At 40.1% G+C, this 22,501-nt stretch overlaps 1 long non-coding RNA gene across 2 annotated transcripts in view; it reads left to right on the forward strand.

Annotated features, from left to right (window-relative positions):
- The first annotated feature begins 12,601 nt into the window (after positions 1–12,601).
- LOC149919850 (uncharacterized) overlaps positions 12,602–22,501 on the forward strand; it is a 49,355-nt gene continuing 39,455 nt past the window's right edge. The window contains exon 1 of one of the 2 annotated variants that reach the window (XR_016463719.1): positions 12,602–12,648. This is a non-coding gene — a long non-coding RNA (uncharacterized LOC149919850). Of the gene's footprint in view, positions 12,649–13,544; positions 13,632–22,501 lie in introns of those variants that run through there. The other variant, XR_016463720.1, reaches the window with a different exon arrangement.

A 22,501-nucleotide genomic window follows, 5' to 3' on the forward strand; every position in this document is an offset into this window, starting at 1 on the left:
CAGATAGACCTCATGAAATTTCTGAATGCTGGAACACCCTTCCACAGGCTGAGGAGTCATCAGAGATAAGCAGGACAATGGACGCCAGAACCGGGCTGTGGTCTATGAGTAGGCCCAATTTGGGGGGCTCATGGTGGGAAGGGCTATGGGAGCTAGAGTCAAGACCTGCTGCAGGCTTGCTGGGACAGGAGCTGATGGCATCAGGAGCTGACATGGAGTCTTGTGTCCTGGGCAGAGCTGGGAAACAGTTAGGACTGGGGTCCCCTTGAGGGCCTGACAAGTATTTGGTGTCCTGTGGAGCAAACCTAGATCTGTTTCAGGATCCTCTGAGTCAACAAAAGCCTCCTACCAGGAAGCCTCTCTTTATAAATCTTGAAGTAAAGTGTTTTCTCTAATACGTTTTTATGCCAGTCAATGAGAATTGTTGGTCAAACTGGAACTGGTTCTCTGTAGCATTTGCACTTTAAACTCTAGCTCCATTGCTGCATAGCTGCATTGATGGTACCTTCAGGATTGTGTTCTTCTCTTTGTGGCAGATAGAAACAACCAAACATGACACTGATCTTGATCTTTTTAGGAAAACAACTCCTCTGTTGAGAGATGGAGGAGAGAACAGCCTTATTTCCTTAAGAGGTTGGTGGGATGCACTGAAAAGAGTGGGAATATTTCTTGTTTACGTTAGGGAGCTTAGTCATAACTTCCATGTCATTATGTGCTGTACCATTTGCCCTGTGCATTAAAACATAAAAACTTCTAATAAGCATAGGTTATTTGAGGAACATGTTTGCAGAACAGTCTGTAGTTCTGACTGGTGGCATTAGCTTCTCTGCACATCTTGCTTTCTGATAGACTTTCCATTGTCAGTCTTGTCAAACTGATCTTATTTCCCATTTGTACCTTGCACTTGGATCTGTGCACTTCTCCGTGCTTATCTAAAGCTATTTCTCACAGTGCTTATCTATGCATCTGTCTCAGTACATAATTATCACAGTGGATTATGCAAAGCAGGGGTCCTTATAGAAGGAATTAAATTCAGAAATGGTGGTAGCTGAGGCTTAAGAAATACTGAGGAGCAGTCTTCATTGAAGATCTCTGGAAGGCAACTGCATGTCTACTTTCTATTCATTTTTTCTTTTTGTTTTCTGACTGAAGGATAGACATCAAGGCAGGAAGGCTACCAAGAATATGAAGTGAATATGCACTGGCATGTTGAGGCATTAATATGTATGGAAGATGCATGGTTTCTCTTGCAAAAGCAAACACCTTCTCTGCAGAGAATGATAAGCCTTTTTTTTTTTTTTTTCCTTGCAGCATTGCCTATAATTGCTAGGAAAAAAAAAGAGAAGGCTTAACTATAGAGTTTCTGGAGTACCACTCAGTATCCACAGAGTGGATTCTTAGCCAATTGCTTTCTGAGTTAGAGTGCAAATGGCTGTGTGTTCTTTGAAGATGCAGAAGTCCATAAAGATGGAAAAGTCACATTCCATGATGAGAAACTGTGCTCTGCTGTCTTCAATGAGGAATTTTTTCCCGTCACTACTGTCTCACATTCAACCTATTTGCTGTTAACAATACTTGAAGCCACAGTGGATATGGGCTTTTGGCTACTGCTGACTTTTTTATGTGGATGCAATTGGACACTCTCCTTGTAAACATTAGCCCATCCAAAGTAGAACTAGCACAATCAATTCTACTGTTTGTCAATGTAAGTAAAGATTAATCTTGAGTAGCGGGGCTGAAATGTCATACTCTTTCATATAAGCATGACCAATGAACATCTGAGGAGTAGATGTGAAAATGAAATGCCATCCCAAATTATTTTTCCAAAACAGCTCATTTTTCTGTTAATAATTTCAAGGAGTGGCATAATAAATATGAAAAATGAAAAACCTGATTTTAAGAAGTTGTTCTACGGCACTCTACACTAATCAGTATAGTTTTAGCAAACTTCTGTACAATGCTAGCAAACCTCAGTATGAAAGAGAGATACACCTTCCATTTTCATTATGAGAAGATGAGAGACTCTATATGTTCAGTGCATCTTTTTTTTTTGAGAGAGAGAGTTAAGAATGTGTGGGAAGGTTTTTTCAGCTCTTCAATAGCATATTCCATGACTGAGCATACCTATTTAAACAAAGCAGGGCACTTCAAAAACATGCCCTTTTTCAGTCCTGATTTCAATCCTGCCACAGCTGTGACTGCTGGACTTAGAACAATGCTATGACTACTGTAAGACATACCAACTACATTAAGAGCAGCAGTACTTCTAAAAATGAGTGGTGATTCCATGGCTGCATGGCTGCAACCATGTAAGATTTCGTGACATCTTGTATAAGATTTGGCACCCTTATATTCCCACTGATTTTACTCAGAACTTAGCTAGCACCAAGAGACTCCTTTCTCCCCTATTTCCTCTTAAATGTGCTATCCTTTTGCCTTGGTTATAGCCTCATCATTGCAAACATGCTCTTAAATTTCCCAGGCTGAAATAATTCTTGAGAGAACAACAATAAAATTTAGAGGTGTCAACAGGGCAACACATAAAGCCTCTGCTGAAATGCTTCAGATACAAAGAAACTGTGTTACATTCTGTATGCTGAAGTACATTTAAGAGTGGAGCTGCCTTCTTGGTTTAAACATCATTCCATTAACCAGCTCCTTCAGTTCTGGCAGAACCGTTTACATGCCACTACAGACATAGTAAGAAATGCTCTTTCCCAAGGGACAGAGCAAGTAAAGGACCATGTGAGGAGAACAGTGGCAAAGCATTCAGAGCTTCAGTTAGGTGTTGATTTTAGCAGAAGCCTAGCTCTGTGCTTCTGGTCTTATCCTGAAACACAAATTGCTTGCTGCTGTTTCTTCTGGAGTTTCCATTTCGTTTGCAAGTGAAGTATAAGCATTATCTAAGATTAATAATAATAATAAAAAGCAATATTTTTTCATTTGTTTTGTTTCAGTTATCAAGCAAGAGTCAATTTACATAGCAAATTCCAGCTTTGTCAAATTTATCAACAGAAGGGGTGGCATGCCAGTTTGCAGGAGGAAAAATAATTATGCCCTAAAATGCACAGTACTGACTTTAGGACATACTGTCACAAACTACTAGTGCTATGCACTCTTTCATAGCCTTTACACATTGCTCAGCTCTGCTATGTGCAGCTTGTTTTCATGTTTTCCAGGAGCCAGTTTCTAAACATTTTTTTCTCCTTTTGGTGCTTCCAGTATCTGTGAGCTCACTCTTCAGGTCATACCTCTCCTCCATACTCCTCTGTGCATTTTGACCACTGCACCTATCTAGGTAACAAAACTTTTGAATACAATTTTCAGAACTTCCTGGTTGTGCTTTAAGAAACCACCCTCACCTTTTAGAACCTCTAGACTATATGAAATAGAGAAGAATGAACCTTTGACAAGTTGTAATAGTCAAGGTTAATTCTGAAGCAGCGCGTTTGTTTACTGCCTCTTAAGGGACTATCTCCTGCTTTGCATGCTACTTAGTTGTTTCTGGAGCCAAAGAAACACCGCTTAAAAGGATTAATTTGGCAGGCACTCCTGAGACTTTGGAAGGTAAACAAGTGTTTCTTTACTGTCAATATGGCAATTAAGGTCCAGGAGATTAAAGAAAAGAAAGTAAACGCAGTTTTGGCTCCTACAGTAGACTGATGGCTTAGTGATGTTCTGAATATTTCATGAGGTGCTTTAATGATTTTGGAATAGCAAAATCCAGATCAGTTGTGAAAACTTAAATAATAGTGGACTGTGGAGTATGAATCAAGTGATGCCAAGTGTTAGGCAGGCTGGATATCATACTCTCAATACCAGTGTCCAGACTTGTTTGGAAAATGACATTTCCTTACAGTGCAAGGGATATGCTGCAGGTGTCCATCTGCCTGGAGTTTTTCTCTTTTGACTTCTTCATATGTTATCCTCACCAAAACTTCCATCCCCAACTTTGTGAATAAAGAGAATCAGGAATCTTCACAATGTAGTTGGCAAAACTAGTAAAAGCAACACGCTGCAATTTAAGTTGCAAATTTTAGAGATACTGAGGCAGTCCAGAGTGACATTAATGAAAAACAAGATATGTAATCCTGCAAAGCTGGTGGGCCAGCATGTCTTCAGCTGCTTTGTTCACTGCACAATACACAAAGCTGTAATTAGGCTTTTAATGTTCTTTCTGTTTTTCTTCTAGTCTCTCCATTGGACAGCACATTTATCCTTAAGGGGATGATGCCTCTTCAAATATAACTTCAGACAATTAATTATATTGCATTTCTTAAAGAGGGGGAGGCCTTTATAGGACAGAGAGTTGTGGTCAATGGCTCAGCGACCAAGTGGAGACCAGTAAGGAGTGGCGTTCCTCAGGGGTTGGCATTGGGACTGGTGTTATTTAACATCATTGTAGCAATATGGACAGTGGGACTGAATACACCTTTAGCAAGTTTGCAGATGACACCAAGCTGAGTGGTGCAGTGGACAGAGAGAAGGGATGCTATTCAGAGGGACTGGACAGAATTGAGATGTGGTCCACGCCAACCTCAAGAAGTTCAGCAAGGGCAAGTGCAAGGTCCTGCACCTGGGTCAGGACAAACCCAAGCACAGATACAGGCTCGGTGGAGAATGGCTTAAAAGCAGCCCTGAAGAGAAGAATTTGGGAGTATCGATTGATGAAAGATTCAACATGAGTCAGCATTGTGCACTTGCAGCCCTGAAAGCCAACCGTATCCTGGGCTGCATCAAGGGAAATATGACCAGCAGGTCGAGGGAGGTGATCTTGTCCTTCTGCTCTTGTGAGACCCCACCTGGAGTACCATGTCCAGTTTTGGGGCCCTCAACATAAGAAGGACATGGAATTGTTGGATAAGGTACAGAGGAGGGCCACAAAGATGATCAGAGGACAGGAGCACATTCCCTGCCCTGCGAGAACAGGCTGAGAGAGGCTCTCTGCTCAGAGCCTAGAGAAAAGAAGGCTCTGAGCAGACCTTATAGCAGCCTTCCAGTACCTGAAGGCTGACAGACACTCCTATGGGAAAGCTGGGATGGGACATTTTATAAGGGCAGGTAGTGACAGGATGAGGGAAGATGGCTATAAACTGGAAGAGGTTTATAGAGATTTAGACTAAATACTAGGAAGAAATTGTTTACTGTGAGGGTAGTGAGACACTGGAACAGGCTGCTCAGTGAGGTTGTGAATGCCCCCTCCCTGGAAACATTCAAGGCCAGGCTGGATGGGGCTTTGAGCAGCCTGGTCTAGAGGGAGGTGTCCTTGCCTATAGCAGAGGGGTTGGAATTAGGTGATCTTAAAGGTACTTTACAACACAAACCATTCTATGCTGTGTAATTTGAAATCAGAGACTAAAAATGTCTTAAGTTCATACAGAACACTGTCTATGTGATATAGTTGGTGAAATGGGCAGAATATTACTTGGCCATAGCAGAAGCGCAACTCTATTTTCATAATTTTTTTCTACACCTTTCTCCCCAGTGCTGTTTCTTCTGTTTCTAATCCCAAGTCTGCTGTTCTTGGAAGTTAGAGTGTGAAAAAGATCATCCTTTGAAAAAGCAGTGAAATGGAGATAAAGATTTTGAACAAGATCCTAATATATTCCTTTGGGAGTTCTTCATACCTTTATTTTGAGACACCAATGTTTCTAAAATGGCAATGTTTGTTTCAAGTCCTCTGGATTTTCGTCATGACAAATATAGGAGAAAAAAATGTTATTGCACTGCTCGCTAAGTGTGGAATTTAATCCATTCTTCTGCATTATCTCCATCTATCTGCCCTGCTGTATTGATTTGACCAAACTGAAGAGCAATTTAAAGAAATACTGCTATATCTTGACTTCCAGGAAAGCTCAGTTGTTTTCTAGAATGGCCAGTGGAAAATAAGCTCATACTTATATATAAGCAAAGCCCTTTTCTTCTGGAGGTGCCATTTCCCATCCTAACAGTAATACCTATTGAAGAAAGTTAGATGCACACAAGTCTATGGGCACTAATTAGATGCTCCCAAGGTTGCTGAGGAATGCTATTTATTATCTTGGAAAAGTCACAGTGAGCAGTGGAGGTTCCTGTTTGCTAGAGAAAAGCAAATTTCATACCAGTTGTGAAAGAGCAAGAATTATATGGATATGGTGAGCTACATGCTGGTCAGCCTTGCCTTTGGCATTGGCAAGATTATGGAGCAAATTCACTTGGAAGGCATTTCCAGACACATTAAGAATGAGAAGGTGAATGGAAACAGCCAGTCAGAGATATCAAGGGAAAATCACATCTGGCTCAAATGTGGCAAACCATCTCATATAATTGGAGCAGACAGGACCATTACAGCTGTGTTGGTAGGATATGGATTGCACAAATGTTTAGTGCAGTGGGTGAAATTTGGCTATATTATTAAGCTTGAATGGTGATGATCAGTAACATGAAGCGGAAATTTTGCAGGGTATGAGTGATCTCCCCAAAGTATCTAAACTGATGCCAATACAGTTAATCTCTCTATTAACAAACAGGATGATGAGGTACATTACACTCAGGAAATTAATCTGCAGTCCTAAACTGGGAGTGGTTACATGTGCTGAATGGCAGGGCTACCTTTCAGAGGCTGGAATGGGCCAACAGGAGCCTCATGCAGTTCAGCAAGAGCAACCTTCTGGAGGGAAAAAAAAAAAAAAAAAAAAAAAAGCCAATGTTGTCCTTGGGCTGCATTAGCAGGAGTGTGGGAAACAGGCTAAGAGCAGTGATCCTTTCTTCCATCTGGCATTGCTGAGACTGCACCTGGAGTCTCACGACCATTCTGGATTCCTCAGAACAAGAGGCACTGAGGTGCTGGAGATTTTAGGATTTTTTTTTTTAAATTGCATTTCTAAAAATGTTCCCTGAGAGTAGTGTTTGGTTTGGAGCCTTAATCTGTATGTATATATATGGTTTTCTGCTGGTATAGTTGCTTCTCTGAGGAGTATGGTTGCTCTTCTCTCTTACCCATTTAACTTTTATCAGCACAGTTAAACTGTTTTCATAGTAATTCCTACTTGATTTATTCTACCTTTCCTGTGTGGGAGGAATCTTTTATGGGCAGTTTTGCACATTTTAACTGCAGGATTTTGTGAATCCACCTTTATATTTTAACCTTACTGAATGAATTGCTTATGCTCTTCAGTTGTCATTTGTAGACAAGCCCAAAAATGGGATTTATTTTTCCAAATAATGAAAGTGCTCTTGAAACAACAACTTATAACAGCTCCCAAAGTATAAGAATGAAATGGTTGCTCATCATCTTCCTTATATGCATGCATAGGTTTCTTTTTTATATACAGATATTTTTTCCTGCAGAGTAAAAGCTTTGAAGCTAAACATACTGCTGTCTACATAAAAAATATAGTTGTCCTGGACAAATGCTCTTGAAACTGGTATTTTAGCAACCATTAGGAAAGGTGACTGGGGTTTACAGCCCTGTTTTATTAAGATGTCACTCTACTGTCTAAAAACTTAAAATGTAAAAGACAAGTAGTTAATGAAAGAGGTTGTAGCAAGTGTGATGTTTCTTCCTCTGATCAAAGGGCACTTGTAAAAATCCTGTTTGGAGTACTTTGAAAAGAAATGTGAATGGTTTGATAACCAAGTTATTGTAAAGCTTATGTTCACAAAATCACTTTTTTCCTCATTTGTGTTTTCTTGGTTTACTTATTCCTGGCTCTTTCAACTTAGTTGTTCATGCCAGTGCCTAAAACCACAGCTTGCACTTAGTGCTTATGACCCCTGCAGAAATATAAAATTCCTCATGTGATCCCTGAACTTCTGCTGTTTTAAAGCAACTGTTGGTGCTCTGAAACAACAGTGCAGAAGTGAAAAAGACAATGACAGCGCAGCAAAGAAAAAGACAAATCCTCTAGTGAAGTGTTTGGAGCATTCTGTCCTGTCCTTTTGGTGTAGAAATGCTTTGCCTCAACTACCTTTTCTGCTACTGCTTTTTGCATGCCCTATTGGGAAACTTCAGCAAAGGGAATCTTTCACATGGTGTGTAAAGATCCAGAAACTCATTATGGTAGCAGCCCCGCAAGGCAGTGCTGGGAATCAAACTGTGAAATTGCGATTCCTAAAGGGCAGTATACAGAGCTACATGTTCCTGTAGTTTTCCAATGGAGTGAGCCACCCAGTCATTGCAACAAATGATACTAAATCCCAGCAGCTCCCCTGTATTTATTCTGTAATTTATGCTCCAGGGGATATAATCACAGACAAAAATTCCGTAAGAGAAGTTTACCTGCAAAGTTCAGCCTTAACAGAGCAACAACCTGTCCTTCTAATGAACAGTTAATACAAAGGAATAGAAAAGATCATGGTGCTTTGTTGTTCTTTTCTTTCTTTTTTTGTTGTTCTGTTTGTTTCCTTCTTCTTTTTTTTTTTTTTTTTTTTTCCTCTTTTCCTTACAGTTTTTTTTATCCCCTCCTTCTTCCCCCACATCCTTTGGAGTTTTTCAGACCAATAAAGAAAGCAATTCAACTACATTGTAGTTCAGGAAATTGTTCCTTGATGTTCATACCTACATGAACAATTTCTGCAAATACACATACCAAGCTGAAGGAGCTCCACGCCTATTTGTCCTGTGGTGGTCCAGTCAGGGTCATATAAAATATCACAGATGTTAGAGATGAATCATGAACACAACCTGTAGTGTTAATTTATTGACATTATATAAATCCATTTATATATTAATTTTCAAGAATGTGAAAACCATATTTCTTACGGGGAGTCTCCCCTAAACATTAGAAATATTCATAGACTCAGGGAAGGAATTAATTATCAAGAAGTGATAAGTGATAAAAGGTTTCAATATCCATTTTCCTTAAATAACATATAGCAGCTATTCCTGTGGGTGAGTCTAGCATCTTTATGTGATGTGCAGTTCCTGCATATAATTTTGGCATGGGCCATTTATTAAACTTTATGGTTTCAGTATTTTAAATACAGAGTTATCTGTAATAAATACAGAGTTATTCAGAGCTAGAAAGGGTACAGCCAGTTCCTCTGCTGTGATGAGGTGGTAGTGTTCCCATTGTAGTAGGGTTGTACAAGTTTCAAATGCAAACCTTGCCTCCTTGAATGTTTTAGTTGTGAAATCATGTCCTTTCTGGGGATAAACCATCCATTATTCTCAGAATGCTTATGATTTGGCCTAAATTTGTGTACCTTTACATTTGATACCTTCTGCTAAATGACAAGTCTCCTTTCCATTGAAATGTCTATCGGGCTAAACTTTTCAGTGTTTTAGACTTTGTGGATGCCAGAAAAACAAGACTGTCAATATAAAAAATGCAGGTAAGTTTAATAAGAGGGGATACGAGCACAGATACTTTTAATTACTTGTGCTAGTAAAAATACATACGTATTTATAGCTCAGAAAACGCTGACCTGATTTTTAGTTCATCCCATGTGGCTTCATCTTGGATCTGCACTTTACCTGTGGATGGATCTGATGATTAAAATGGTGCTGGAAAGTTTTGGAAACTAAAGCTCAGTGTGGGTTTCTGGCACTGTGTGGAGAGTATTACTGTAAATCTATCTTCAGAAGTGAGTTGTTTTGGGGTTTTTTTTTAAGCCCTTGAAAGTAGTCTCCTTTATAGTTGATATCCTATCTTTGCTTATTCCAGAGCAGAATTTATCTCAAAATGTTCTAAGAAAAATGTTTTAGTTGTTGACTAGACTTACTCATATTTTCTGCTCTTCAGACTAACAAAAAAATGGCCCAAATTACATCCCAGGAAAAATGCTGAGGAGGAAACATAGAATATGAACAGCATTTATGGAATATCCATGTTTATGTGATTTTTTATGAGTATCCTTTTTTTCTTTTCTCACTGTTTTTGAGTGAATGATCCTGACTGTTTTTGTTTCTGCCATGTTAGGACTGATCAAAAACTTCTTCCTTCTGTAATCAATGCCACTACTTTAAGAAATCTTTAGGAAATGCTATATAATTATCTTCTAGCATATTTGATGCTTCAAATGAAATAGTTCTAATAAAACAAGAAAGATGGGGAAATTAATTCCTAAACATTTTCCTAAAACTATTTTCAGGGAAGGAAGAGGAAACATGATTGGTGAGGCTATGAAAAAAGGCTGCTTTTCTCCAGAGGCCTCTTGGATGACAAAGGTGTTATAGGATTCTGGGAATGCAATTAGGACAGTTAGAAAAATCAAAATAAAGAATGGACTTTTAATTCTGAGTGTAATTAACTACTAGAGCTATCTGTCTAGGGATATGGCAGAGCTGTCACCATTCTTTGCCTTTGATTTCAGCCATCTTGTGAAGAAAGTAAGACTAGAGATTGTAAGGAACTCTTCTGATCTAGTAAACTGTAAAAATCCTAGCTCAATACCATTAAAACATGCTGTGAAGGTGATAGGAGACACTTGACAGACCAAGGTCAAAATAGAATTTTAAACAGTGAAATTTTAGTACAGATAAGCCTGTAAATAGAATGTACACTAGAATGCATGTGGTGAAAAGTAAGGCTGTGAAGTCTTTTAATTTAATTTATAGGCTACTGTTTCCATGTATTTGAATTTATCCAGTGGACATTTTAGCATAGAGATTGCATTGTTATTAGTTTCATTACTATAGGATACAACTGAGTGTACTGCATGTTTCCCTAAGCATTATTTAGGATGCACTGCTAGGGGATGATGTATGGGGCTTTTCTGCCAAAACTCAGAGGCTATAGGGATAACAGTGACACTGTCTGGTTCAGGGAAATGCTCTTCCAGCTCCTAGCCTGCAAGATGTAGGTATTTTGTTGTTGCTGCTTTCCAGCTGGAAATGAAGCAGCTTGAAAGATTAATTAGAACTGAAGAAGATAGGGGGTTCTCTGCAGGAAGCAAATGGCAGGCTTCCTTTTGGATATCAGGTGCTTTTGCAGTTCTTGATTGGAAGTAGATTTAACTTGTAATTGCTCAGCTTTTGAGGAGTTTGTTGGCTCAAGATTTCCTGCATTTGGAGTGTTGCAGTATGAAGATATTTCACCTCCATTATTAGCACAGTTAGACTGTATTTAGCAGTGATTGCCAGAGGTCCTCCTCTTTCAGAATATGCTCTGCAAGCATTGAATAGTTAGGTAGCCTATGGTTGTCACATAATTGCGCTGTTGTAGCACTGATGACAATTAGGACTCTGGAAATGAAGTATAATTAAAAGTATGATATGCTTTGTCATTGTAGTTTCACTCCTGTGAAACTTCTTTCATCCCAGGAAAAAATGTTTCTTGCTATGTTTGAGAAAACAGAAATTTGGATGTGTTTATTTGGGTATTTGTGTAAAAGGTGCACCATAACTGAAGAAATTGAATCTTTCGATAGCATTATTTTCTTTTTCATCACAGTACATGTGTGACTGAGTGCAGTGTGGAGAAAGAAGGAGCAATTGTGGCTCTAGACCTGAGTGCTGTAATTTCCCAACTTCCCATATGCCATTGTTCCTGTGGCACTGATTTTATGTGGTTGTAGAATCACAGAATGGTTTGTGTTGGTAGGGACCTGTAAGATCACCTAGTTCCAACTCTCCTGCTATAAGCAGGGACATCTCCCACTAGACCAGGCTGTTCAAAGCCACATCCAGCCTGGCCTTGAATGCTTCCAGGGAGTGGGCATTCACAACCTCACTGAGCTACCTGTTCCAGTGTTTCACCACCCTCACAGTAAACAATTTCTTCCTAGCATTTAGTCTAAATCTACCTCTTCCAGTTTATAGCCATTTTCCCTCATCCTGTTGCTACCTGCCCTTATAAAATATCCCTTCCCAGCTTTTCTGTAGGCCCCTTCAGGTACTGGAAGGTGGCTGTAAGGTGTCCTTGGAGTCTTCTCTTCTCCAGGCTGAAGAGACCCAGTTTACTGGGGTTTACAAATGGTTTCTTTACACTGAGCCAGGAGCAATGCAAAAGTCTCATTGGGGTTTCTTTACTCCAGGTATTTCTGTCTATTACCAACCATCTCATTTGCAGAATCTGGCCTTAAGACTGAAGCTGCACAGTGGCAATGCTCTGAGGAGCAGCAGTCTCAGGCATTGTGCAAGTTCACACAGCGTCTTGCACTGCCTGTCTTCCATATGGGAATAGCATCATTGCTGCTGTCCCATCCAGTGAGGCCGGGAAGGTGTGAGAGGCCTGGTGTGTGCAGGTGGCTTCATGGGAAGGTTTCACATCATGCTTCACCCTGCTCTGCTCAGACGCCATTGGTAACTGAGTAGCCCCACCAGGCAGCAGTGAATATTGATACCAGAATGTTCAGAGACCTGCGACATATGCCTTGGTAATTGCCTTCTGATTGATGAGATAGTGATTGTAACTGCTTTGAGATCATCTTGGTCAGAATATTGGGTGGGACCTCTTCTCCCTAGATAAAGGACAGCTGACTGGCTGGAAAGTGATGGGTAGTAGTGGAGCTGGGGGTGCTGGTGGTTAGTAGAGGCATCTGAAAGCCCTTCTACTGCCATCCCCTGTGATGGGGGATGCCATGCTGATATGCTGGGGTTCTGACAGGCCAATGCATCTGTACTAAATCATTGAGTGCTGTAACCTCATAATGAACCATTGTTTTGCCACTCTGCTTGGTTGCGATGTGCCTAGTGCTGACTGAGGCATGGTGATGAGTGGACAGGTATTATAGCAGCTAAGTTCTTGTGTGTGTGTCACTGGCAAATTGTGATTATTTAGAAGACTGTGTGGTTGGCTTGCGTGTAGTGACTCCCTGACTGGCTGGTTGACTGGAGCACATGAAGCTGATATACTTCCGAGGGCGGTTTCCCAATATTTCTTGAAGTCCATAAACTTGGGGTTGTGCCTACAGCCTTGGGGAGCCTCTTCCAGGGCCCTGCCATCCTCTGGTGAAGAACTGTTACCTAATCCCCAGCTGCCCCTCCCCTGGCACAGCTCCATGCAGTTCCCTCTGGCCCTGTCGCTGTCACACAGAGCAGAGCTCAGCGCTGCCTCTCTGCTTCCCTCGTGAGGGGCTGCAGCTGCCATGAGGCCTCCCCTCAGCTCCTCTGCTCTGTGCTGAACCAACCTCAGCCACTCGTCAAACTCCTTGTTCTCCAGACCCTGCCCCATCTTTGTAGCCCTCCTTTGAAAGCTCTCTAGTTGTAGGAAGGACATAAAACTATGTGGTGCCAAAAAATGCACGCAGTTCTGGAGGTGAGGTTGCATAGAGCAGAACAGGATAATCCCTAACCTGTCTGGTGGTGGTGGGTCAGAGATACCCCAGGATATGTTTGGCCATAATTTTGCCAGCTACAAAAGTGAGACTGAGAGGCCTATAATTACCAGAGTCTTCTTTCTTGTCTGGGGGGGCTGAGCAGTACAGAGCTTGCAGTTGGCAATGATAAAGTTGAAAGCCTCTGGGTTAGGAGCAAGTGACAAGCAAATAAAGTATCTGTCCTTGTGGAATTCTACAATAGGCTGCCCAGCCAGGACAGTGACACCAATGAATTGTTCGTTAAGGAATTAAGAGATACCTCTAGATCAGCTTTCCTTGTCCTAAGGGTGATTTTTACTTTCCAGATATTAACTAGGAATACCAGACAGATGATGCATAAAGATCCAGGAGATTCCTTCAAACATTTTGGAGATAACTTCCTGGTACAGGTACTTAGGGAGCTGATGAGGCAAGGTGCTGTCCTAGATTTGTAACTTATAAACAGTGAGGTTCTCATGGGAGAAAGAGCTGTTGGGGGCCATCTTGACTGTTGTCATGGCAAGATCTCTCAATTATTTTTCAATGGTCTTGGGTATCTGGAAAGGTCCCAGTCAACTGAAAGCTGATATAAGTCCCAGGTTTCGAGAAAGGCAGGCAGGAAGATCATTCTAGGCCTATCATTCTCACTTCCCAACAAAATTATGGAGAAGATTATGCTAGGAGTTATTGAAAAACATCTAAAAGAAAATGCAGTTATTATTCACAGCCAATGTGTGTACATGAGGAAAACATTCTGTTTAACAGACTTCTCTCCTTTTAAGACAAGGCCACCCATCTAGTCAAGGGAAGGCAGCTGATGTGACCATTTGGATTCCAGCAAGGCTTTCAGTATTGTTTCTTACAGTATCCTTCTATGCAAAATGTCCAGCACACAACTAGACAAGGACAGAATTTGATGAGTGAACAGTTTATGATAACCCGTTGACCCATCAGCAAATAAAGTTTCAGCAGACTGGTGGCCAGTCAGTAGTGAGGTTTCACAGGGCTTAATTTTAAGACCAGTTCTCTTTAATATTTCCATCAATTATTTGAATAGAGGAGTTGAAGGTATATTAAGTAAGTTTGTCAGCAACACTGACCTAGAATAAACATTTGGCTGTTTAACTTCCTTTGAGGATAGAGTGGTCGCACAGGGAGATCTTAACAAATTGGAAGGCTGGGCAATCACCAAGCATATTAAGTTTAACAAGAACAAGTGCTGGATTCTGCAAGTGGGACAGGACAACTCTGGTTGTATGTAAGGACTGGGGGACAGAGGCTAGAGAGCAGCCCTGTGGAAAGGGATCTTGTGGTTCTGACTGACAGCAAGTTGAATCTGAGTCAGCAGATTGCCCTAGTCAATCCTGTTCTAGTTTTTTTTGCAAATGCATATGCCATAAACTTGGGTCTCACCTTTTGCATGAATGACAGTGTCCAGTGCTTGGGGCCATGGCTCTTCTCTGGAAAAGAGTGGCATGAATGTACAAAATCACCTCAGCTCTCAGCTATATTCATGAAAAGGGACAGGGCATAGGGGAGCTCTGTTCATCGGTGCTAAATTCCTGAAGGTGAAAGTACAAGCATTTAAATAAAATGAAGGGGCCTTCATGACTAAAGGAACCGAAGAAAACACGCTAGTTGCCTGACTGTCCTAAATGTGATAAAAATCGTCCACTGCAGTGGATATTACTGTAAATCTTTGTCTATCTGACAGATTTACATCTACTAGCTTCCATAAAATTCACTGTTAATGGCACAACACCTATTAAGCTGAGATATTTCTAGGTATACTGTATCATTGTATTTTACTGTAGAGTTTACATTATTCCTAGCATTTCAGTGCTTATATTACGAGGTGATTCAGACTGCAAATATAGTAACTTTTTCTGGCTTCTCAAGGACAAGCTTTTATTTTTGAGAAGCCATTCAGAAATGACAGGCAAAATATTGGAAATAATAAGGCTGAAAAATATCATCCTCCAGAATGGCTGAGATTTATTGATACATGTGTTTGGCTACTTTGAGGAGGAATTAATAAGGTGCCAGCCAGATTCCTGTGTCCTGTTAGCTGTTTTTTTTCTGCTTTTTTTTTTGTGTGTGTGTGTGTGTGTGGTGGTGGTGGTGGTGGTGATGGTGTTTGTTTCTTTTCCCTCCCCCTTTTTGCCTGTCTAAATAACAACTGGAAGACTGAAGGTTGCAAGGGGACTACGTGATAGATACTGATATCAAACTATAATAACTGATAATGTTATCAGTTTGGAGAGATTTTTGTATCTCAAGAATACTTCTCTGCTTTATTGCAGAAACTTGAGGTGATGTAACTGAAAGCATGTGCTGCCCACTAGTATCCTGTGTTGCAAATTGCTGAGACTGGATGCTGTAAGACCCTGGGAGAATGCAAATTTTCTCCCCTTAACTTCAAAGTCATAGAATCAGAGAATCATTTGAGTTGATAGGGATCCTTAAAGGTCATCTAGTCCAACTCCCCTGCAATGAACAGGGACACCTACAGCTAGATCAGATTGCTCAGACCTCTGTCCAGCCTGATCTTAAATGTCTCCAGGGATGGGGAATCTACCACCTCTCTGGGTTCCAGTGCTTCAACTACCCTTATCATAAAAAACCCTCTTTCCTTATATCCAACTTAAATCTCCTCTCTTTTCCGCTTGTCCTGTCACAACAGATCCTTGCTAGAGAGTCTATCTCCTTTCTTATAGCCCCCTTTAGATACTGAAAAACCACAGGTCTCCCTGAAGCCTTCTCGTATCAGGACTGAACAGCCCCAACTCTCTCAGCCTGTCCTTGTAGGGGAGCTATGTGATCCCTTTGACCATTTTTATGCCCCTTTTCTGGACACACTCCAGCAGGTTCATGTCTGTCCTATACTGACATGAGTCCACATGTCACTATAGTACTGACTCAGCCCTGCAGGTAAGGTCTCACCAGTGCAGAATAGAGGGGTAGTATCACCTCTCTCAACCCGCTGACCACACTTGTTTTGATGCAGCCCAGGATACGGTTGGCTTTCTAGACTGTGAGGACATATTGCTGGCTTATGTCCTGTTTGCCATCCACCAGTACCCTCAAGTTTTCTTTGGCAGGGCTTTGTGACATTACCTTTTTTCCAGTCACCAGGGACATCAACTGACTGCCATGACGATTCAAATATCATTGAATGTGGCTTGGCATCTACAGTAACCAGTTCCTTTGGGAATCTGGGGTTTATCTCATTGGGATCCATAGACTTATGGTTGTTCAGGTTTCTCAGGTTGTAGATGACCAGCAGCATTCAAGGTACATGTGAAGAGCAGGCCTGGAAGTAGTTACATATGGAATTAGTGGTTAGATTGAACCAGCTTTCATCTAAATATAGCAGAACAACTACCAGAAATTAAGGGATAACCTCAAAAGAAGTGAGCTTGTTGTACTGGGGACTGCTTTCCTGTCACTCAAGTATCATCATTGCTACTGAAAATGAGAATTTTCAAAGTCCATATGTTATTGAGGGTTTTTGGGAAAAGCTTTTCTAGTTCTTTTTTAGACTCTTCTAATGCAGTGTTGCTTTCTAAGACTGCCAGTGTGACTAATCCTGCATTCTGTGCGCTGTATAGTCCTGTTTACTTTGCTAAAAAACTGAATTACGCAAGAATGGATCAAAGACCTAAGCTGAAATGATGAAATGAGACAACTCTCTCTAAGTAAGACACATCTGGTGTGAAAGGTAGTGCTGGCAAGACTTTTACTCTCCTTTGCAAAAATATGTGATGTCAAAATGAAGTAAGAATGGGGAATATTTTTACTTCAGCAAAATTTCCAGCTAGAAGGCTTTAGTGACCACGTCTTGACAAAGCTATGTTAAGTGGCCTTCAGATCTTGAGCAGTAGTTAACAGTGACTAACCCATGGACCAGCAGTGGTGTTTTCCGCATAGTCACTCCTATTGTGGCCTGTCACCTATTCTGTTGACCTATTCCTAAGCTAGTTGTTCCTTGATTGGCCCATATGGTAATTATGCCTGGCTATTGTTTTCTGTTAAATACAGTGTTATTCTAAGAATTAGCTTAAAGTTAAATGTAATCAATCTTTTTTCTTATTTATTTATTTATTTATTTATTTTTCTGGATTATCAGTTTGAAAAAGAAAGCTACTAATCGTGACTTTGATTCACAAAAACAAGATCACAGAACATTTATTATCGTCTTTCAATTTTTTTGTATTCTTTTCTGGCTCAAAAGCAGCTTTTTAAACAAACAGAATTTCATATTGTGTGATGGCCGTTTCCCAAGTGCATTGCTCCAAAACAAAAAGTAAACGTTACATTTTCTTTTCACAAAAGCTGACATAGATGGTCAACCTCTAACATAAAATTTCACCTCTTAATTCAAAAGGAAGGCTCACTGAGCAGAAATAGTGTGTGTACTGCAACAAGATAAGCTTAAAGGTCATCACAAGGATGAATGCAGTAATAACTGTAGTATCCTTACCTAGGCACAAACAGGCTTTTGCATGACTTAAGAAAAAAATCACATGCCAGAGTATGCAATAACAGTGGGGGTATCTTTTTTGGCCCCAGAGGAAACTCTGCTGGCAAAAGCAATGGAGATGAATTATTACCAAGATGCCACGTCAGAACAAAGATGTACCAAATTTGGGTCTGAATCACTCACCTGCCGAAGTTGCATAAATCTGCAGGCAGTTTGGAAATTTGAGCATATGGAAACAGGGAACATGTTCCATGGTGCCAGCTAATGAAAATATGCAGTGTGAAATGAGCTAACATGGATGTCCCATATACTACAGAGATTCATATTCTCTTTTTGGGAAACTGAACCATCCTAACAAATTGCAAGTCTAATTTGCTTGTAGTGATGATCTTGGGAAAGATTATTAGCTCCACTGTTTTGATAAGTCTAATCTAGGCATTGTGGAGGTGTATTTTAGGATTTCTTAATTTTCAGGATTGTTATTTGTTATTGAATTCCTCAATCTGTGAACTATTTCTAAGCCAATCATAAAAGGAGTCTAAGAAATCAGGCCTGTTAAAAGAAAGTTTTAATCTACTATTCTGGTTCCATACCTCCACTGGAAAACTTTTGGAAGTCTGAAAATCAAACAACCTTGCTTACTACTGGCCAGGCTCATAAGGTGGAATACGTTCTGATTCTGATTGGAGTATGCTTCTGATTCAGCTGGTTTATTGATGGCCTATAGTGAAAATAATGTCAAAAAAAGTCACTAACTCTAGTCCGTATGGAACACCTGTGGGCTCTGTCTGTGTGAGGGATGCTACTTAGGTCAGAAGAGCTGGTTGGGGAGGACTGTACAATTGTCTTGGAAGAGATTGGGCATTGAAAAATGAATAAGGAGAACTGGCTGGAGCTGTTTCTGATGGGCTGTCACTGTGTAACAAACTCCTAAATATAGAATGAATCTGATGGTCCATAATATAGTATAGAATATCATCAGCTGTCAAAAAAACCCCACAAAAACAGGTAAATGGTCAGATCTTTTACCTAATCTTGCTCATCTGAACGTCGGCTATTTTGAATCAATCAGATCAGTAAATGATCTTTGAAGCAGTTACAGAAAAAAAAGTGCTACCCAGTAAAATACAAAGGAAAACTGTACCCTGAGTATCACTGGGAAGATTGGAGATAGGCTGTATCTCTTTGACCCTATGGCCAGTTCTTTGACTGGTTGCCTGCTTTATTAGAGCAGCTTCAAAATGCTAAGCAGTAGCAGCTGCCAGTAGTCCTGAAGAGGCCATTTGTCAAAAGCCAGTGGGTTGAGTTAACTTGTGTAGTAACTGCAGCCTTGCCAGCTGGTTCCTAACCTGGACTGAAGCAGGGATCACAAGCAGGTCTTGCAGCTGCACCTGCTCCACCATAGGCAGAGCTCAGAGCTCAGAGCTTCCTTCTTAGGGAGGGTCACAGAAAAGCTGACATTGAGGACTGTAGTGCCGGTGTGAACTGACATTATGCATGAAACTTAGCCAGAAGAAACACTAATTAGTGTTTTTGTTTGGTTGTTTTTAAATAAATGGTTTTTTTTGTTTGTTTGTTTTTGTTTTGTTTTGTTTTGTTTTTTTTTGTTTTTTGTTTGTTTGGTTTTTTTTTTGCTATTGAAGTAAAATTTAAGATGCCTAGAAATATTCCTTCGTAAGTAATACTTTGCTTTTTTGATGGCAGAAATCCAAGTGCTCCACAGCATGGAGCTCCACTGCCATAGCATCTTTTTTACTTTGCAATTATTTTGATAATAATTGTGCTGTATTTAACAAGTATGGGTGCTGAAGAGTGGAGGGGGGACACTTGCAAATAGCTTAGCAATCACTGGCAAATGTGAATATAATCTGTATCTCTGGAATTCACTTACTTCATTCACTTACCTCTTCACTTTTGCCTTCCTTACTCCCTCTGCACTGTGTTTTGTACAAGTTACCAGTTCTTTACAGCAGTTATAGTGGGCATTATTTAGTTGGCTTGTGCATTTCTCCCTGTATCTGCTTTCCTTATGCTTGTGTTGGGAGAACAAGAGTCTTACTCTGTTCTGACCTTTCAATAAATTAACTTACCTCTCTCTGTGCTTGTCTTCCATGAGACACGTGTCTGGTTACCTTTTCAATTACCTTATTTGCTATTCACATTACTTTTCCTAAAAAGCACAACTCAAGTGCGTCTCAGCATCCTCCCTTGAATCCGTACTACTCTGTTAACAGAAATCCTTGTGAAGACAGGCTAGCTCTGAGCAAGGTGCAGCTCAGTAACAGTAGAGCCAAACTTACCTATTCGAATATAAAGTATTTTTATTCTGAGCTGCATCATCCTTAGGGAAATAGTAAAAGTGCCTTTTCTAGCAATTAACTGGAAAACAGGTGTCTGTAACTTCACTTATCTTCCTTAGTGGAAAGGAAGAGGAGAATCAAGAAGAGGAAAGATGAAATATGTATAAAGAAAAAGAAGAAGGAAAAGAATTTTCTACAGAATGTAAGGCATGCTGTTTCATGCTGTGTTGCTCTCATCAGAAAGAATATATTTTGAAAGAAGAAAATACTGCCTCTGTAAAGTAGAAAAGTGTTTTTTTTTTCCTTAAAAAAAAAAAGTAATAATAATACAACTTACTTAGAGTCTTATGTAGAGTATCACTGAGGTCAAGTTCTGTTTTCTAGTTTATTTTTTATTTGTCCCGCATGCCTAACTTCTTTTGAAACTTCAAGAAATTGCCTAAACAATTACAAGGGAAATACTTAGTACCAGTGAGGGGAGAATGGCATAGGCAGACTGTCTTGCTGGGTTGTACTGTCAAAACACTCAGCAAATCTAGGATTTAATGCTTGTGTTGAAACAGCCTTCCCTGTGACCTTGAGTAGGTCACTTCATTTCTCTGTGCCTCAGACCTCCACTTATCAAACCAGTAATAGTGTTTTCCCATTTGCAAGGCTGAAGTGAATATAAATGCAATTAAATAATGCAGGACGCTTGGATGCTATTGAAATGGTGCCACTGAAGAAAGTAAACTGAATTAAACTCAGGATTAATTCTTCTCACAGTTTATATATATTTAAATTGAGAGTTGCCTTGCTGATTAAGATTAATGCTGCTTGGCAGAAAATCAACATTCCCCAAACCTGTTTGCCCCCACATCTGGGTAGAAGTAAACTGCCTTGTTTACCCCTCCTCTGTTATCTACAGATACAGTGCTGTCTTGTCCCTTCTGGATCACGGCTATATTTGCAGTGTGCAGCGGAGGAAAACCAGCCTAAGAAGAACCAGCAGCAGGGCTCTGAAGCCAGAATGCGCAGTGTGGGCTATTTCCTGCACATGTCCCAGCAGAGTACTGTTGGGAATGCACACACAGCTAACCAGTCCCACTGCTCATTGAATTTATTTATGTATGTATTTATTTATTTATTTATTTTTCCTGGTCTTTCCCACTGAAGTGAGCTGTGGAAGCTACAACTTGGCACAGTTTGGTGGGACTTGACCACTGCTGTCTGATAGGACATTGTGTTATCAAAACCAGCAATCTGCTTTTGGAGAAAATAATTCTGTAGTTGGAGAAATGATTTATTTCTATTGTAGGAAGTTTATTTGCATAGTGTAGAAAACAACAAGATTTATTTGTTGAGTTAGAATCCCTTAGGTACAGTATAAATATAATTACAAGAACATATAAATACATCTATACTATGCTATTGGGCCTTTGGCACACAAATCTTATTTCCCTGACTGTGAAAGAGAATGTTTTGAAAGAGAAATAAATCATTAATTTCTACTGTTGACTTAAGAGTAGGAAAGGAAATACACAGGCTGTTGACCCAGAAGACAATAGATCCACTGTCCTTGGACATCCCAGGGCAATCCATTCCAAGTGCGATTTGCTAACTGTGCTAGTTTTCACACAATGATAGATATGACTTTTGACAGTGTAAGATCATAGGGTAAAATATACTTCTCAATCAATACTTTGCTAATTAATTCAACTTTTTAAACTATTGGCCCTTGGGTTTTCCAAGGTGAGGTTTAAAAATTGTAAAGCTCTGTTAAAAGGAGTATGTGTGTGTTTTGTTTTGTATTTTTGTCTGGCCAGTGAAGTGGGTGCATGAAGCTTGCTTAGACATTGTCACATAAATTCTGGGACAGCTCCTGGAAGGTGATATCTGGAAATGGTAACTATTGCATACGGAACATAATGGAGATGTTCCATCTGTTAACACAGAAATCAGGAATCTGAGTTGAAGGAATTATTTCCATGTATACACTGTAATCAAGCATGTATTGGTTTCTTTTTTCTTTGCTATATAGGTAAGGCTGTAATACAAAAGGGCTTTAGAATGTTTTGTTGCCCTTGGACAGCATTGATTAAGCTGACCACAGTCTATGGTTTTCTGTTAATTAGTTCTGATAAATCAAGAGTTATTGTGACATCAGTGGTGAGTGACAATTTATATTTTGGGATAATCTGGGGAAAGCTGGAACTACTGGTCAAAGCTGGGACTGGTCAAGCTCTCTTTTTTGCATGTCTGTATCTCTACAACATGAAATGTATTTTACCATTGGAAAATGTTATTTGTTTTAGTCAGGGACTTTCTTTCCAAAATTTATGTAGATTATCTGGTCTCAGATCTTGCTTGGCTTAGATCACCATGAGCAGGAATATACAGCCTGTGGATTGGTTAGTTTGTAAATGTCAGAGCTCAGTTGGTTTCCTGAACTAGCTGGTCTGACTTTGTGTGTAGTTTTGCAGCTGTGTCTCTGAAGTCCTGTGGCCTGCTTTGAGCC

This window comes from Phasianus colchicus, chromosome 1, assembly GCF_987193195.1.
Source record: "Phasianus colchicus chromosome 1, bPhaCol1.hap1.1, whole genome shotgun sequence".
Classification (NCBI taxonomy): Eukaryota; Metazoa; Chordata; class Aves; order Galliformes; family Phasianidae; genus Phasianus; species Phasianus colchicus.